Source organism: Periplaneta americana, chromosome 11 (assembly GCF_040183065.1).
Source record: "Periplaneta americana isolate PAMFEO1 chromosome 11, P.americana_PAMFEO1_priV1, whole genome shotgun sequence".
Taxonomy (NCBI): Eukaryota; Metazoa; Arthropoda; class Insecta; order Blattodea; family Blattidae; genus Periplaneta; species Periplaneta americana.
Window position 1 is genome coordinate 75,861,425 of NC_091127.1, and position 20,632 is coordinate 75,882,056.

Sequence of the window (20,632 nt, forward strand, 5' to 3'; positions counted from 1 at the left end):
AAACGTTTTGGTGAAGCTAACATTAGTGAAACAGAATTTTAGTACACTTCCCGCCTGGGATCTGCAAGCATGAGTGACGTAACGCGGTGGGTAGAAACAGTACTATAGTATATGCTCGCGCATGCGCACTCTCTGTTTTGCAGAAGAAGATAACGGCCGCTATGCTTTCAAATTCCAGGCGACTAGTGTAAGTCAATTAATATTTTATTGTATTAGAGTGCTTTATTTATTCTAATCTTTATATGCTTTCTTCTAATCTTGTAATAGTCATTTAAATCCGACTCGAGTTTTGACTTTCTCTAGATAAACCAAAACCTCTAGTGAGATTAATGTTGAAAATAAATACTAATTCACTTGAAAACCGCAATATAAAAATTCCCACGATACTCTCGATCCTTACATCTCAGTGGTAGCCAATATAACGAGCACTACATGAAACTAGTCAGTGCTGAGATGTCAAAACTCCAATACTAATCGAATACATACCGATCAAAGTATTATCAGCTGTAAATACAGTAAATTATGTACGCATATTATTTTAAATGAGACGCTTTTCCTATGTTCCTCCATCTCTGTGACATTTAAGAGCATGAAAAATAGGTTTGTATACCACTCTACGAAGAGTTAGGAACATACACTGTTGTCGAAGGGCACTCTAATTATCTGACCCAAGCAGCTCGAATTTCTAAGTAAGGCATCGGTGTGATCGAAGAAAATATAAATACGATGTTCCTTTAAAGCTGATTTTTAAGATTAGGACAATTTTATGTTTCGTAAGTAATTTTTCATACATTTTCAATTCTATGACCCGTTTCATTAATGCATACTTCCTTACATTCACATGGAATTTTATAATATAAGAGTAGGTATATTCCCGATTTCTGAGTCACACGTAATTTTTTACGAGTTTCAGGAAAACGGCTATATTATTCAGTGGTATTGAACATTTTTCGATATGGGCATTAGCTGACTTTCTAATGGTAGTACTGGTTATTACGGTCCCAACATATGAAATTATTTAAATTCAGCTGTTTTTCTTGTATTTTTCATTTCTTCCCCCACATCATCTTATTAATCTCATATAGGCCTAGCATTACAATTTTCACAAAATTTTCTTTTAGATATTTAATCTCTAAATACATATTTTCTTCATTGCACGTTTCTCTATTCCCATTATTTATCAGAAATTATTACCTGTTTAGTATCAAGAGACCATTACGGTGTTAAGTTTGCTGTGAAAGTATTTTATTACCACCGTGTTGTAGCTGAGACAAAACTATCTATGATGTGATACAACCACAGTCTAGTATATACAGTCACGAAGCTCAATACGTAATAAATATGCATCCATAGATAGTTGCTAACCACTAGGATCGCTACTATCGCCTCATTACAGACAATACGAAATAGTACCTGCACAGTCTATTGTTTCTAGCATCCTCAAAAAAATATGCATCCATAGATAGTTGCTAACCACTAGGATCGCTACTATCGCCTCATTACAGACAATGCGAAATAGTACCTGCACAGTCTATTGTTTCTAGCATCCTCAAAACTCAAGCTTCGTGACTGTATATACTAGAATGTGGTACAACATCCCAAAAAATTCGAACGACTGCCTGTTTGTTAGGTGGATTGTAACGTGTTTTGGTATGACAGAAACAAATATATTAGATCACTAAATTATATATGATACTGTAATGAACTTGACTATACAGTCTTAGGCACATGCAGTCAACTTCGGATATAGTGAACCTCTGCGCAATTGCATATTTCGTTCACTATATCGGAGGTTCACTAAACCCGAAGTGTCTCCTCCCTAACCTTAAATGACAGAAATGAATAAAATTGTGAACGATATGAAATGGATTACACTGTATACTGTTACTCACAGTTGATTTCCTTAAACTATGCTGTCAGCTCACGTCCGCTTGCGAAAGACCACGTTCAATGTCACTTATAATATTCGCCTTATCTTCCAAAGAAAACACTTTTTTATTTTATTGGGTTATTTTACGACGCTCTATCAACATCTAGGTTATTCAGCGTCTGAATGATATGAAGGTGATAATGCCGGTGAAATGAGTCCGGGGTCCAGCACCGAAAGTTACCCAGCATTTGCTCGTATTGGGTTGAGGGAAAACCCCGGAGAAACCTCAACCAGGTAACTTGCCCCGACCGGGATTCGAACCCGGGCCACCTGGTTTCGCAGCCAGACGCGCTAACCGTTACTCCACAGGTGTGGACAAGAAAACACTTTACGCTTCGACATTTTTATACAATACATTCACTGCTGGAACACTAGAAACAGACTGATCCGGTAGAAATGACAAACGCTATTATGGTGTGACTGCGTACTCAGCCTTGGAATTTCCCGGGTCACTTAAAGGAAAGTGGGAAAGGGTTGATGGAATTTGAAAGCCATCGAAATCTTACCTTCATGTATAGTCTGGACATAATGTCCGTCCCCTTTTAATAAAAGAAAGCAATTTCATTTTCCGCTGTTTCGATGGAAATGTTTCCGAGAACAAATGGCATCCCTTTGACGGTGGAGGATTAGAAATAAAAGTAGAGTAGAGTAGAGTAGAGTGCCTGAGAACAGAATGTCAACCTTTCGACGGTGGAGTGAGGCAAGATCGTCATGCGTTGCCTGGATTTACAGTACAGCTCATTATCTAGGAATCACTAATCCTACCTTTGCCTTTGACTAAAGGAGTAAGAACTTAGAATGTTGTTCTCAACACATTCTTTCAATTTTAAACAAGAAGGTCTGACTTAAAATAAGAATTTGTCAGGATACAAGGTTCACTATAACCGAAGTGAGGGTTCACTACAAACAGAAATATTAATGTACTTTTTAATGTATGCGGGTCGGGACCAACGATTTAGGTTCACTATAGCCGAATATTCACTACATCCAGAATTGACTGTACTTGTCAAATACCAGATAAATCACAACAGGGTAAGTCTTATACGAATTAATTATGCATTTTGTCATGTTTCCATTAAAGAAACTTATGCCATCAAGTATAGCTAGTTACATTTCTCTGAAAGAAAGGAGAAAATTATTATTAACAGGATGCCTAGCAGTTCGCGGTCTTCTGGACACACAAAAAAAAAAAACGACGACGCTGCTGGTAGAAAGTTTTAATTCGTCGCCCACAGCAACCGCACTCTAAATTTTAAGTGGCCGTTAAAAAAGCGGCAAAGGGAAAGGGGTGAGAGGAAGGGTGAAAGCGTATTGAAAGAGGGGCTGACAAATCGAGCAGCCATTACACCGCGTTAATAGAAATGCGTTCCTTTTTGTGTGGACCCTTTCTATTCCCCCATGAATGTTCTCATGCCTGAAGAAAACGGGTCAGAATGATGGGAGGGCTGGAGGTGCACGCAAGATAGGATGGTTCGCGAACCGAACTTCAATTATTTGCCACGAAATCATTTCTCCCACTAGAACCTCGTGAGGTCAAGGGTGAAGAAGTCCTTTGAAGCCCCTTCCCTCGACTGAAGATGCTCGAGCTCTGGGGTAACGCGTCTGCAAGACTCTGCTTCGATTTTCTCGCACAATAAGCTGTTTACGGAGTAGTTTCGCGTGTTTTTGTCAAGGCAGATTCATTTCAAGCTATAAATCTCGTTGGTGTAATTTACTATATTTGTTGAAACTCGATATATCGAGAATATACTGCCTCATTCAAAGGCAGGACTCTGTTAGAACATAAAATTTATATAAAAATAAAATAAAAACTCCTTTGCATTCATAAAGTAGGAGTTAACATCAGAATATTTGTCTTCAATAATTGTTAAACTGTGGTCATAACTTTAATTTTACGTTAATTGCTTTTTATACGGGGTGTCTACAAATGATTGAAGCGGTTTAATTATTTTTAATGGCCGTATTATTACAGATATGTTGATCGCGTTCGGCGTTATAAATATCTCTCGAAGATTTTTTTATTGCCCGTCAAGCATATGTTTCCATGTGCAGCCACGAAGGCGCTACAGTTTTAAGATGACGACAAACAGACAGCATATGCCATCCTCTAATTTTATGCAAGTCAATCTGTCACAACGGTTCGAAACTTTAAAACAAAATTCCATAAAGATCCATCCAGCTCCACCTCCATTCTGTCATGGTATGAACAGTTTAAATCTAAGGGATGCTTCGATGCGTCGGATCGTCCTCCTGTGTCTGAAGAAACAGTTGAGCGTGCACGGGTCGTTTAGCGTTCGCGTTCATGATTTCTTAACCAGAATGCGAAACCGAAGGATTGGTCGTATTGTGAATAATGATCACGAATTGCTGTCATTGCCTTATAGTCTCCGCGTTATCCCGACTTAACCCTTGTGACTTTTTTGTATCTAAGCATGTGAGGTGTTCAGTGATTGTGCCACCGTTACCATCTGATCGTCCATAACTCCGGCCTCGCAACATTAACGCTTTGCTGAAATTAATAGAAACGTGCTACATACAGTGTGGGACGAACTTTATTACAGAGCTGATATGTGCAGAGTCGCTAGAGGGGCAAATGCAAAACGCCTGCACAGTCTATTGTTTCTAGCATCCTCAAAACTCAAGCTTCGTGACTGTATATACTAGAATGTGGTTCAACATCCCAAAAAATTCGAACGACTGCCTGTTTGTTAGGTGGATTGTAACGTGTTTTGGTATGACAGAAACAAATATATTAGATCACTAAATTATATATGATACTGTAATGAACTTGACTATACAGTCTTAGGCACATGCAGTCAACTTCGGATATAGTGAACCTCTGCGCAATTGCATATTTCGTTCACTATATCCGAGGTTCACTAAACCCGAAGTGTCTCCTCCCTAACCTTAAATGACAGAAATGAATAAAATTGTGATATATGTCAAAGAAATAATTTATGAGTTTTCCTATGTAACTACGATTTTTTGATGATAAGCTAAATAATATAACTGCAGTGATTCTTTGGAACAATTTCAATTATTCATAAACAACCCGTATAATTAAGGCCTATAATTTTGTGAAGACGATATTTCTTAACGTCATGCAAGGCAATTATCTGGCAAAATTTCAACTACCGGTAATTAATAAATGTCTCAAGTTTTGATTAACCTTAGTGTAATTTAAGCAAACTAGTTTTAACTTGTAATGACTCATTAAGGATGTCATGTGGAACCATTTACTGCTTGCAAAAGAGAAAAATTCTCATATGATTAAACACAAAACGGATCAAAATGTTCAAATTAGATTAATAATAATAATAATAATAATAATAATAATAATAATAACACTTAATTGCCAGAACAAAGATACATATTTCTTTTTATATAAAACACTCTAGCATACCCAGAAAAAGTTACATACTCGTGCTCAGGGGGCATTCCACATAATGTTAACCCCTTACTGCATAGGACAGCTTTGCACACACACACACTCGTTTAATATTCAAATAACTTAAGTAGTTCTCTCTCTCTCAACTGATGTCACATATGGTCAAATCCAGTTATTGACGGTGTGCCATATCTGTCCCAGTATGTAGTTTGAAATATTATATGCTTATATTATAAGTTATATGAATATAAAACTGGTATGTGCTATATCTGTCCCAGTATGCGGAAAGGGGTTAAGACATTTTATTGAATAACAAAGTAAAAACTAAAAAGTAAAAAAAAAAAAGATTAATAATAAAAAAGAAGAAGAAAAAACACATCACAATAATTGAACTTTAAATTTTCTCTATAATGAACAATGTTTTAATTGATTTTTTAATAAGGAGCATTAGCAAATTGTATGTTAGGTATTTTAGCTAGTATCATGTTATAAAGCCTTGGACCGAAGTTGCTACTGTGATTATATTATACAATTGTGGTAGATTTGGGTACTGCCAAGCATATGTTGTCTATGGTTTTGTATTTATGTCAATATAAATTAAATATATTCCGGTTTTTATGTACGAAATTCAATAATACGTTGTTATAAATTTAATGGAAGTCAAATACTTTAAATTTTGAATACGACAGTTCTAAAGGATAATCAAGAGGTTTATTAAGGTATGTATCAACGTTTTGGAGGAAAATCTACATTTTTAACCAACCTTTTTAAGATATTTATCAGACAACATATGAAAGTAGACTAACATAACCATATATCAGAAATATCAGTTTCACTTTTTGATTCCTTAAAAAAATAATTAATTAAAAATTATTCTATTTCTTCAAAATGCCATATATTTTCTAAAAATTACTCAATTTTGAAATTTATTTCACTGAGTTATTGCTGTTTATGCGTACAATGCTCTGTACTAAGATTTTGCAGCTAACATTATTACAAAGAAAATTTTAGTAAAAAAAAGCCATTTCAAACGTTAATACATACCTTAAGGCATATTTTTATTATTTTTTCTGTATAAGAATTATTGGCATGAGGGATGTACTATAAGCATAACCCCATCCTATAATACCATATTGTAATATAGCTTGTACTAATGCGGGGTAAATCAGTCGTAAAGTATGGACAGTCAAGTAATTTCGTAGGATGACAAAATAGTGAATAATATTTCTAATGTATTGCACAGAAAAGGAACATGTTTATCCCAACGCAAATGTTGGTCGATTATTATTCCGAGATATTTAACTTGACGAGATCCACTTAGAGTAGGACCGTTACAACTATTAGAAGAACAATTGGATGATTATGATGTTTACGTTGATCGAATCATCACCCCGATATCGTACTTTCCAACAAAAAAGAAGGAAATAATGTCGACCACGAACAATATGGAAGGCGGATATTAGATGACCAGTGAACAAATCGCGCAGAACTTTATATAATTTATAATAGCAAAGTTGCATAACTTATAGACATCAATAAGATGGTTAACTTTTATTATCATATATTTAGCGATTTAATTTGTATTTAGTTTGTCAGAATCCGTTAACATTCTAACCTGACGGAATAATAAAATACTGTACTTCTACGTCACTTTTAACTATCGAAAGTTTATTATTTCTTATTTAATTGCAAATTAGGATGCTCAACTGTTCTGCTACGGTGTTCAGTTCGCGACAGGGAAGCAAAACTGTATTTCCCTTTAATTTGAGGTCACGTGTGTCCAGGCGTTATATTTCTCCTTGTTGTCTTAAGCGGTGATCACATGACCAGGGATTATACACATTTCTGAATATCTATTACTGTTGCGAATTATTGTACGTTATCTAAGTATGAAAGAGCGAAATAGTGACAAACTTATGATGAAAAAAAAAAATGTTTTATTTAACGACGCTCGCAACTGCTCGTGTTATATCAGAGTCGCCGGTGTGCCGGAATTTTGTGCCGCAGGAGTTCTCTTACATGCTAGTAAACTACTGACATAAGCCTGGCCCGGGTTCGAACCCGCAACCTCGGCATAAAAGGTCAGCGCTATACCAACTGCACCAACCAGGCACTTAAGATGATGATGATGATGATGATGATGATGATGATGATGGTGACAATGCCACAACAAAGAGTTACGCAGGAAATGGGAGAATAGGATCAGTCATAAATTTAATTAAACTACGTTGTTCAGATGTACAGCAAAACTAGTTTATGGATCTCTACCCTTTCAATTTAAAACACGTTCCTAAGTTCCTTTTTGTTCCCATCTTCAGACTTTGCCTGTCAGTCGGATTGCAAAGGGGGAGGGGATGAACCATCAAATGCATTCCAATCTACGCCCACTGCATAGTATCCGATCACGTGGTTTTCAAAGAATTCAAATTTTAGAACGATTGTTCTTTTTTTTTAATATAAATTGATTATGAATGCAGCTGCGAGGAAATTAGAAAAATGGAATGTAGGTATTACTTGACGCAATAGAGAGAGAAGTTCAGAACGCCGTCTGTAAGAACAAAAATGACATAAGGAGAAGCGCATGGTCATTGCATTCTTGAAGAGAAATTTTATCTGACTACTCCTAGTAAAGTATCTTAATAAAATCTTAAACTTACTAAATGAATAAAGATATGCAGCATACTATACATTAAATATAAGTCCATTTGAGAGCACGTTTTCCTAGAAATGTATGTATATATGTATGTTAGAATGTTACGCTTTATTTAACGACGCTCGCAACTGCAGAGGTTATATCAGCGTCGCCGGATGTGCCGGAATTTTGTCCCGCAGGAGTTCTTTTACATGACAGTAAATCTACTGACGTGAGCCTGTCGCATTTAAGCACACTTAAATGCCATCGACCTGGCCCGGGATCGAACCTGCAACCTTGTGCATAGAAGGCCAGCGCTATACCAACTCACCAACAAAGTCGACTATATGTATGTGTCTGAGGGAAACTAAGCTAGTAGTTGGATCCAGGGTACGCAAGTTCAAACCCGGTCGAGAGTGATGGAATTGAAAGGGCGACAAAATACTTACCATACTTTCTCTGGGAGGTAAGTGAAACTGGGAGGATCGTTTTTCCCACTGAAAATTGTTTCTCTGCATGTATTGAAATGTATTTTTAAAATATAATTTGTAAATTGCATTCACAGGTTTCGAACAATATCATTTTTCAACATTTCTAGTGATTTTTTTCTATTAACTCAGTCACATGCTTTTCAAAATTAATAAATCCCAGATGTGTCTCCATATTTATTCGATCTTTTAACAACGCTGTATCAACCGCTAGGTATTTATATTCGATGGAATAAATTCGTCATAATTAGTATTTTTAGTGTAAAGTACCCATACCTTTTGAATAAGGAAAAAAAAAAAAGAGCTAGCCTATAAACAGAAATATCATTCTTAACATGATGACGACTTCAATTGTTGCGAGACGCGTAAGATTTATAACGAGAAAAATGCGTCATTTTTGTGATGCTAATTTCTTTTAATTTCATTTATGAGCATCATTAGCTGGACGGTTTCAATTTTGTGCTCCAGAAACATTTCATTTCCAGAGGAGTTAAAATTATATTAATAACAGGCAACAGTGTTAGGGTGTGTTTTTTTTTTCGTTCCTCTGTTATTGTGAGACTAATTGTTCGCCATCGTCTCTTCATGGCGAAGTAATCAGTAAATGATCGGTTTATCAGCAGCACTGCAACATATCGTGCATTGTACACAGCAGAAACAACTTGTATGACCAACTACTTCAGCCGAGATCAAAGTAAGAGGAGGATTTTTATTCCACTTGTTTATTTTGCCAAATGAAACAGATCAAGATTTAGGAAAGGAGTTTCAGGCATCGACAACAAAGCGACAGACCATCAGTTACTTCGACTCACTACTCTTATCTTGTTGTTCCACTTGCAAGTCGGAGAGATCAGTAAATTTGTTAAACTTTAAAACTTTTGAAAACTCCGCTATACTAAGGCAAAACAAGATTATGCGAGTGGAATCGGTGCCTCGAAGTCTGCAGGATAATTCGATGTGTAGCATTATAAATCAGAAATAATACACAGGGTATAAGAGGTATAAGTGCCATTATTTTAAATTATGATTGCTCATGTCATAAGGAAGAGAAAATGTCCTCATAATTTTTTTCTAATTGCAATATTTAATTATTAAAGTTTACAATATTGGGCGTTTGGCAATCTTGCTGGATGGGAAGGAGGGAGTTTACAAGTACACAGTACAACTCAAGCGGATACAGACATATCGGTACAAAACAGATGCTCTGTTCTAATGCAGGGGCGGACCGTTGTTTACATAAAACAAACAGCAAGTACAAACTTTCAATCTCATTAATAGAACTTTGTGCTAAATTTCCATTTTATGTAACAAAATTGGCAATATTGGTCCATTTTTTTATTGTACGTCTAAAAAATGAACAATAATGGTTTACTGACAAAATCACACGAACTTTTTTTAAATGCAACATTTTAATCTCTTGCGCTTCCATAAAGCAGTACCATTTTTAAAGAAATTTCTGTTTGTGTGATTTTTGAAACGAGATAAGAGACTTCCAATTTCTAATAATCGTTGAGAAACTGCTACAAAAGTTCGCCGATTAGGTAACCTTCTTTGCGGAAAACATAGACGGTACATCCTTCTTACCTCATATGAATTACGACGACTTTCTCCATAAATTAATAAGATATGATAAGCCTATTCCTAAACTGTGAATGACATTGTAAGTTGTTTAACGAATACCCGGTACCAAACTGCCATCCGCTCGGCGGAAGACCTATGGACAGATAGAACTCAGCTGACGTACGTATGTCTTTGCAGAATACTGCCTGTTCAACACGTTGCCTCGTCTCTCACACATTAACAAGTTTAAGCATGAAATTTTATTTAATTTCATGAAAACGTAATAGAACACACAAATATGTATTTAAACCAATATTAACTCTTTGCTAAATATACCTACTAATGTAATTGTTTTCGTAATTTTACTAACGATACAAACAGTATAACGCGAATAAAATAAGAGAAGAAATATTTTTTTCTGGGAAAACTATCATGTTTTGACCCTATGTTGTATGGACATTTTTTGATCCTGTAGACCCTCCCCGACAACTGTGAAAAGGACGGCACTTACCCCTTACACCCTGTATGAAAATGAAGGACTAAAAATTACAGATAATATGAGGCTGGTTTCTGTAGTTCACAAGGTATAATTTAATTTTATGTTTATTGAAGCAATTGTGAGTGACATCCGTAGGTTCAATGAACAGATTCTATCATGGATGGAGTAATTGTTATTTTCGATAATAAGAAACGTGGACATTCACAGCGAAATTACGATTATGAAGTACTTTATTTGATTATTAATAGGGGATATATAAATGAGAAATTCGACAGGAGAAACAGAAAACCTGCTCTTACCTAAATATTCGTATCCTCCAAATTTAACTTCAATCCCGGAATTTAAACTGGGATCTCCAGCATGTAAAGTCGGTTTTATGGCTTATTCCAATTTCATTCTCAATTATTATACTGTCTATGTCAGAGAAAATAATTCAGCTACTGGCGAGATTATGCGGTACGGTACGTGAATTAGGCTGATTATCATGGGATAAGCTTGGACGTGGGTTCGATCCCCGATTGGGCTGATTTACTTGTGGTTTCTTCCTCCCATGAGGTTTTCCTTAATTGTAAGGCGAATCCTTATACTGCCAAATATACCTCGTTATCAAAAATTTAATCGACGCTAAATAACCTAGTAGTTGCTGATACAGCGTCGTTAAAACATAATAAAGAATTATTATTTGAATGACATTGTTGTAAGCCTAATTCTTTAGGTATCATAATGTACTCATACTACGAATGTGTTCAGATAGTCTGTGGCAGAAGTGGTAATTGGCTTGGTTGGATCTTTCGAGGGCTGGACCGGGAATCCTTGCCTTCTCCCTTGCTTTGACCCATTGTGTGCCTTGTACATATATGCGACGACTGTCCAAGTTCGACAGGTGACCTGGGTGGCAACCGTAAATCTGCCGCTAACAAGTGGGCCATTCTGCCACAACCCTGACAGAACTATGCCCCACTTTCAAACGAATACCTGATAAACCCTAGAACCCGACACTCCAAGTCCTTCCTATATCAGCGTCGGAAATCCAAGATACTCTCAAGATTTCACCCCAGCCTATTTTTTTTATAACTTACTTACAAATGGCTTTTAGAGAACATGAAGATTCATTGCCGCCCTCACATAAGTCCAATATCGGTCCCTATCCTGAGCAAGATTTATCCAGTCCCTACCATCATAACCTACCTCCCTCAAACCCATTTTAATATAACCCTCCCAACCTGGTCTCGGCCTCCCCAAAGGTCTTTTACCCTTACCGTCTTCCAATTAACACTACATACATTCTTAGATTCACCCGTACGTGCTACAAGCCCTGCCTATCTGAAACGCTTAGATTTAATGTTCCTAATTATGTCAGGTGAGGAATACAATGCGTGCAGTTCTGCGGTGTGTAACTTTCTCCATTCTCCCGTAACTTCATCCCTCTTAGCCTCAAATATTTTTCTAAGCATTTTATTCTCAAACATCCTTAGTCTCTATTGCTCTCTCAAATTGAGAATCAAAGTTTCACAATCATACAGAACAACCAGTAATATAGGCCTAACTGTTTTATAAATTTTAACTTACAGTTTTTTTTAGAGCAAACTGGACGACAGAAGATCCAAACCAAATAATAAGAGACATTTGCAGATATTTATTGTGCGTTTAATTTCGTCCCGAATACCATTTGTATTTGTTACTGTCGCTCCAAGACATTTGAATTTGTTCACCTTTACAAACGATAAATTTCCAATTTTGATATTTCTATTTCGTACTATGTTGTAGTCACGAGACATTAATCTTTTCGGGGTTTACTTCCAACCTATCTCTTTACTTGCTTCAAGTAAAATTACAGTGTTTTCGCTAATCGTTTGTGAATTTTTTCCTGACATATTCACGTCATCCGCATAATCAAGCAGCTGATGTAACTCGTTTAATTCCAAACCCCCTCTATTATCCTGAAATTTCCTAATGGCTTTTGTAACTAATGGAAATAATAGATGAACTAAGAGGAAAGTGTTGGTAAAATGATGGAGGGGAACGAAAGCACCCAGAAAAAACTCTCTAAAACGTTTTTGCCCATCATAAATTTCATCACGACCTAGTCAAGGATCGAACCCGGGCCGGCCGCCTAAATAGAAGACCAACTTCCTAGAGCTTGAGCCACGAACGTGATAAAAATTATAATTTTTCGAATCATATTTATGGAGCTTTTCACATATACAGGGATATCATTTTATTTTCACTAACATTTTAATATTAACCTGGCTATACCTTTGGATTAACGGCTGAGAACCGGAAACGCTGTTTGCTACCCACTTCCACGACTGGAGTTCGATGATACTGGCGTAAAATATAAAAAAATCACTTTACTAGGTAGACAGGAGAGAAGAAAAGTAGTTCATTCATTTACGTAAACTAGGAAATATCGCGATTTTGAGTTTGATAATTTTCATTAGGTTTTGTTTAATCAAAATACAATACTGTATTAACAATAAGTGTTTTTACTCACGAATTGAGGTATTTATTCGGACGTATTCATTATGCAGTGTATATTATACTGTCTACAGCACATTAGCGTAACAATAGAGAATGAAGATAAATTGAAAAATAATCATAATATGGATATTTAAACACATTTTTGAAAATGATGGCTGTGCATTTCGATACAGGCTTCAGTTCTTTTGTGCATATTATCGCACTATAGACTATTGCACCTAATTCCAATTACCAGTTTCGTCTTTCTTACTAGTAACTCATATTGAAATAATTGTGTACCTACTCTATAAAAGAGTACCTTACGTACTGTAAATCCAATCTTCACTTCTGCTCGATCCGAAAAGATAACATTACTCAGACATGCTATCTACTGTCCGTCCAAGTGGTTTTGTCGCAGGTCGTAGAAAGGGGGGAAATAACGTGATAGTTAATTACTTGAGGCCCTTTTATTTAAGTTATTTTAAACAGTTTTATAACATTACGTTGACGTCCAATTTCTAACAGAAAATTGTTTACAGAGGGGCGAGCAGAATCGGGTGGGAGAAAACGAGATGCGACGTAGACAAACGGATGACAGTACCTGTGGGAAAATATGATTCAATATTGAAAGTTCTTTCGTCACTGGAAAACGCGAACATATTTCTGGAACGCACTATACCCACCAACTCAGTAGTGTTTACTATGACAGTAAGGCGACTTTGACTGCATACGCGGCCTTGGTTCTGTGTGGAGGACGGTTGCAAGATTACTAATAGAGGGGGTGCGAGTGAAGTACATTAAAAAAATCAGGTACAATAAAAATTGAAGTAAAAATAAAATGATGTCTCTGTATTTGACACTATTACTGTACTTAATGGTAGATAATTGGATCTAAACCCTCGCAGATACCAGATCTTTTAGTAAATGAATAATAGCTATTACACAATAAAAATGTAGGCGAACATGGGTATATTCTAGGAGAACTGTAGTACCTTTAGTAGTGCAGTTAGCGGCATGAAGCGCTTACTGCAAATGAATGTAGTCACTTTTTGTATTGGAAATCTAATCTCGTTGAACTGGCTGGCATTTAAATTAACGCTGAGAACGGAATATAGGAATACGATCGAGATGAAGAGTATGATGGAATTTTTCCCCTTTGTTCACATACGTGCTCTCTGTCTTGCAGCCACCGCTTTCTGTCTCCCAGGAAATTTGTAGAGCAAAGAGCCTCTATCCACTTATTGGGTGGATGAGGTAGGAAGGCTGGATTCTCAATTCCTTTGTCTCTAGCATTTTCTTATTATGAAGTATTCTAGCCGGTATTTTATAAGGGTAGGTTCAACCCCCGCAGTGAGGCAGGAACGCCGTATACATCATCATAATGATCACCATGATCCCGAGCAGCACATGTTTTAAGCAGAGAGAAATACCTCAGAGTCGGGCGTCACAAATACTATGACGAAGTAATGAAGATTCGTTGCTATGGAAATTGCACTCAAGTCTTCATCATATTGAAATTAGGATATAAGAAAGTTGGCTTGACATAAAGCGCCAAATATTAGCCTACTGATATATGAGCAGAAGAAGAGGTAGGCTTAACACAAGAAGCGAAATGGAGTTTCAGCGTGCTTTATGCTTTACTTAGCACAAAATATTGCTATGTGACAGTCATTTCAATAACAATAAAATATGCACAAACATAATGTGCGTAAATTATAACAAGAAATAGGGAAGAACTAACACACCCACAGGCCTACTACACGTGTTCTTACTGAAAACAATCCACTGAAGCATAACGTGGAAAATTTAAATTGAAAATTAGAAAGGAATGTCTTTCAGTCCTTCGTCACCTTTAAAATGCTGGTTCACTCTAATGTGTTAGATAATTTGACGTTACAATGTTGATGTAGGCCTATTCTACAACAGTGAAATGGACTAAAGACTTGGGGAAACCTCGGCTCGTTTTTAACAGTTCCTTGAGTACTGCACTGTGAAAATACCTACCAACTTTACAGAATCCACACTTCCTTATGTCTTGATCTAGTACAGACCTGCAGAACTGTAGCTCCTTAGAGCGACTGCTTTACTACCCCTCTTACCCCACCCACCTTTTCTACAAGTGCGGTGAAAGCGTTCTAGTTACGCTCGGCTGCATCAACATTCATTCTCGCGGCGGCAGGTATACAATACGCTATCAAGAATTACAAATGAACAGATAATAAATTCCTTAGGAACATACCTTTAGAAAGTAAGAGAAAAATGAATGATGGAAATAAATAAGTTAAAAGACATGTAAAATAAATTCTAAAATGTATGTGTGGATATAATATAAGAAGGTTTACCTATGTATATATCGTCCTATTACTAGTAAAGCCGATTAAATCCATTTTTGTGTAAAATAAGTTAAGTACAGTCCTCGACTTGTCTTTCCGTGCTCTGTATTGTACTAAAATGAAAAAAAGTCCGAAATGTTGCATGCAATTACTTTATTTGAAGAATTCATTATGATTTTTCGTGAATTAATAAAGTTTTAATTCCTGTTTTTACAAAACTTGCATTACTGGTCTTAACTAGTTTTACTAGTAATAGATGATAAATAAATTGTACGTTGTTAAGTGAGTGATAGCTATATGACCGGGTGTCAATGCTGTCATTCAACATTGTAACTGTTTTTACAAAACTTGCATTACTGGTCTTAACTAGTTTTACTAGTAATAGATGATAAATAAATTGTAAGTTGTTAAGTGAGTGATAGCTATATGACCGGGTGTCAATGCTGTCATTCAACATTGTAACGCACTCCAACTAAATAGACAGGCAGGCAGGCAGGCAGGCAGGCAGGCAGGCAGGCAGGCAGGCAGGCAGGCAGGCAGGCAGGCAGGCAGGCAGGCAGGCAGGCAGGCAGGCAGGCAGGCAGGCAGGCAGACAGACAGACAGACAGACAGACAGACAGATAGATAGATAGATAGATAGATAGATAGATAGATAGATAGATAGATAGATAGATAGATAGATACACAATACGCGTACTGCAGTTAATCGAAACCCGTGAAGAAATACTACTTCCAAAGAAATGGGAATATGATTATTTTGTTGCTGAAGACGAAAGAATTGCTTGTTTACTGTGTCCCATCCAATTTATTTCTACTCATCATTTCAATATTAAACCACATTTCAACAAAGTACATATTAAGAATTATGGAATGCACAAACCTTCGGGTAAGTTCATTATTACGAACTGTATATTGATTATTTAATTATATACTGTTAAATTAAGGACGTCACTCGTTGTGTTCATTTTGAATTGAAATATTATTAGTAACTTTCAAGGTTCATTACTTAAATGCTATAAATTTATGTTCCTGTAGGTGATGATAGGAAAGTTTTCGAAAATCTGAAGCAGGTTAGGTGCAAAGAAATCGCAAAGAACTTACCGACAGGAAATCTAGCATAATTGCAAACGTTGAAACGAGATAACGCATTATAAATGCAATGAATTTATTACAATCCTTTTTGAAAATTACATGCCACCACTGATGGACCTTGCATGGGTAGAGGATACTCTGCCTACGAGACAGTCCCCAATAGAAGTGGAGTGAGGCTGACGTCATATTTCCCCTAGTTACGGGTTCTGCAGGCCTGATCTAGTAACTGACATATTATTCAAGATTAATATTATTTATTTAATCCTCCTGCTACCAAGTTTTTTTGCAACTTATTACTACCAAGGGGGTAATACAGTACAATTACCCCGATCAAAATAATGTTACCAATCTTTGTTAAAAACATGGAATATTAATAACGTATATATTATTGACTATGGATCTATATACAAAATGTAAATATATAAAATAATTTTCCACTTTTTAAAAACACAAGGTGAATCAAAAGTACCGTTTCATCTTAAAAATTGGAAGAGAATTTTAGGTTCTTAATTATATAGAAAAAATGTAATTTACTTCAAGTGTTCCACTTTTTTTTTTACCGGTCAGTGTATAATATAATACAATATAACAGGAAGCCATACTTGTAACTTTTGAGTCCTGGATGTGTGTCTGTTGTCAATGCGGTTTTCTGTTTTGTCTTATGTGGTTACCAGTTATAAACGTGTGATTACAGGCCTATAGGCCATTACTATTCATATTCAGTACGGTATACAGAATATAGAGAAGCTACGAACGCATGCGCAGTGACAGCAGTCCTCTTAGGTACAACATAAAACAATTAAACCAGAACAACGCTCAGGGCGAGAGTGTAACCCGCGCGGTGTTAATTTCCGAGCTGGACGATCCATGTCGCTTGCATCTCTTTATTTTCATTACACTGCATTGCCTCCTCTACTGCAATCTGCTGTTCTGTTAGGAAGGCGAAGTAGAACAGGGACACACGCGAGCTACGACACAGCACGTAGAAGCAGCACAAGTTAGATAAATGGTTACCACTAAATGGCCCATATTTTATAATTATAATGCACACTAACGCAGGTGCAAGTTCAACTCTTCTCATTATTACAGATCCTTGATAGGAAAAGTCACAATAATCACAACATTGGAGTTTTCTATCTGCTCGATCATTACCTAAAGATCATCGTCTAATTATTTTTCTTCTAAACTAACCACCATTTTCTAGGCCTTCCTAACGATCTTCTTTCTCTATGCCTACAATAAATGTTTGTTTTGGTAATCAGGTATTGGACGTTCGCTTTAGATGTTCCTGATCATTTTTTTATGTGACATTATTCCATTCGTTGTGTTTTTAGTTTTGTATATTTTTGTTTTTAATTATTATTTTTAGGTAGCAATTCCTTTCATATGGTGAGAACACGTTTGCGGTAGGATGACTAACACGGGGGATTAAACCACAGTCCATTTGCATTGTATTGTATTTATTAACATTCCATGGTATTCATACATGCTTACAGCTAGAATATGGAACAAGTCAAAAAAATTAATGCTATTATAAAATCTTAATTTATAGTCACAGTCTAGATGAAATATATATAGACGAGATTTACAATGTAGTCTACTAGTACAACACAAAGTTTTAGTATCAATTTCATGAAGTGTTATTGAATGTCATGAATTCACCTACAGAATAGAAGGCGTGAGAAATTAGGTACTTCTTTAATTTGGCCCTAAATAATCTTATGTTTTGAGTTTCATTTTTTATATCGATAGGGAGGCTATTAAAAATGTTTACTGCCATATAACGCAATCCTTTTTGATAGCACGATAGACTTGCCGATGGAGTATGAAAGTCATTTTTTGACGTGTATTTATGCTATGAACTGTTGAATTAGTTACAAAGTTTTCACGATTACATACGAGGAAGATTATTAATGAAAAGATATACTGACAAGCCATGGGCATTATTTGTAGTTTTTTGAAAATAGCCCTACACGTTTCTCTAGATTTGGCACCTGCTATTATTCTAATTACTCTTTTTTGTAATAGAAATATATTGTTACTATCTGTGGAATTTCCCCAGAATATTATTCCAAAACTCATTACCGAGTGGAAGTATGCAAAGTATATTGTTTTTGAGGTATTGATATTTACTATCTTTTGCATAGATCTAATAGCAAAACAAGCTGAATTTAGTTTGGGGATAATTTCTTAAAATGATTTTTCCAATTTAACACATTATCGATTTTTAAGCCAAGAAATTTGGTTGTTGTTGTTGTTGTTGTTTCTAATAGGGATCTATTATTAATTATTGCGCTAGAAATTTGCGACGTTGAATTTGGACAGGATTTAAATTGAATTATGTTAGTTTTGTTACAATTTAATACTAATTTATTGACTGAGAACCAGTCACATATTTTGAAGAGAATTTCTGTTGAGGATTGGAATGTGTTTGAGTTATTGGCTGTAATTACTATACTTGTATCATCTGCAAATAACATGGGAAGACCTACATCTTTTATTAGAGGGGCAAGATCATTTATAAACACTAGAAAAAGTAGGGGACCTAATATTGATCCTTGAGGAATTCCATTATTAATAGTTCCCCATGTCGATGCAGATTTCATAGTTGTATTGATTTCAACTTAAATTGTGGGACATATTGCGGCATTTCGAAAAATTTTGTAAGGGTCTGAAATACTTAAAAGCTGTCCTATATTCTATTCGCCACACCCTGACATCGATAAGGCAATTAATGTGCTAAGAGAAATGAAAACGCTAATAAATATTGAAATGACTTCTGTAAACATGGAAAAATATAATAGGCCTACTAACGTAGGCCTATTATAACGCTTAGATGAGATGACCCCAACGTCTGACTGTGCGTCCTCCTCTTAACATGATGTCACACACACACCTCATCGATTGGAGTGGCTGAGAACACCAATAATTGTAACCATTTCTTTTAAACATGGTATCACTAATGGCTATAAATTTTAATTTTAATTATCCTTGTTATATACAATCAAAGATTCAAATAGTGTTCATCACTTTATATGACTGTTACTTTAAAAACTTTACAAAGTGTTTTATCAACAGTAATCTCACTAGAGGTTTCGATATATCTAGAGAAAATCAAAACTCGAGTGGGCTTTAATTGACTATTACACGATTAGAAGAAAGTATATAAAGATTAGAAGTAACAAAGTACTCCAATACAATAAAATATTAATTGGCTTACGAAAATACAACTGTCTTCAAATGTATTATTGTACCATCTCAACATTACGCTAGATGGCAGTAGTGTTTTATGATTATGTTTTCTTGTTACCGGTTCAGTTGTGCCAACTATGGAATCATCATTGAACTCTGTGGACTGTTACTAGTCAAGAAGGCTTTGTTGATTCAGTTTCATTTTTATTAAAACATTTGCATTTCACTTGAATCATCCGGATCCCAGTAATCAACGTCACTTGACAGATGATTTTCAATAAATCTTAGTATTAAACAATCTCTGATACGTGACTATTCATAATATCATATAGCAGAAGCTATAACAAACATAGCCTAAATAATATAAACAAGTGTTAGAAAAGTTTTAATTAGGGATGATGAAATAAACAAGAAACATTTTAATTAACGATAATGAAATAAAAAATAAACATGAATAATTTTAAAAGAAACAATTATTGAAAGTAGGTACAATTTTCAAATTTGAATGTTTTAGTGGTTGGTGGTTCAGTTGATGTTATATTGGACGTGTGCGTAAAAGAAGTGAACTCGTTGATGTACATGGTGTATCCCTCAACTTATTCAGGATTTCCGAATGGTGCTCTTCATATATGACCAGTGATCTTTATTAATTCTTGTTCTTGAATGCCAATGCGAGCCATATTTGAAAGTGCTGTGCATCGACTGGAGTGGTTTGTAATTTTCTGTTTTTTGACGTCCAGACCAGTGCAGTTTGAAATGTTGGCAAACAAAAAAACAAATGCTAGGGTAGTGATAAAAATAAACAAATGCTAGGGACGCGATAAAATTAAGCAAATGCTAGGGACGCGATAAAATTGTGCGATAAGCAGCCATGATTGGTTGTAAGACGTCCTTTCGTACCGTTTTATTGGTCGAAAGTAGTGTGACGTAGTAAAAGTGTAATAGTCATATTAAAATGACTTAGAACCACTTTTTTTATCATATTGTTTTTCAACAATTTTGATTTTTATTTATAATGTGTATATATATATATATATATATAAATTTTTTCTTTCTTG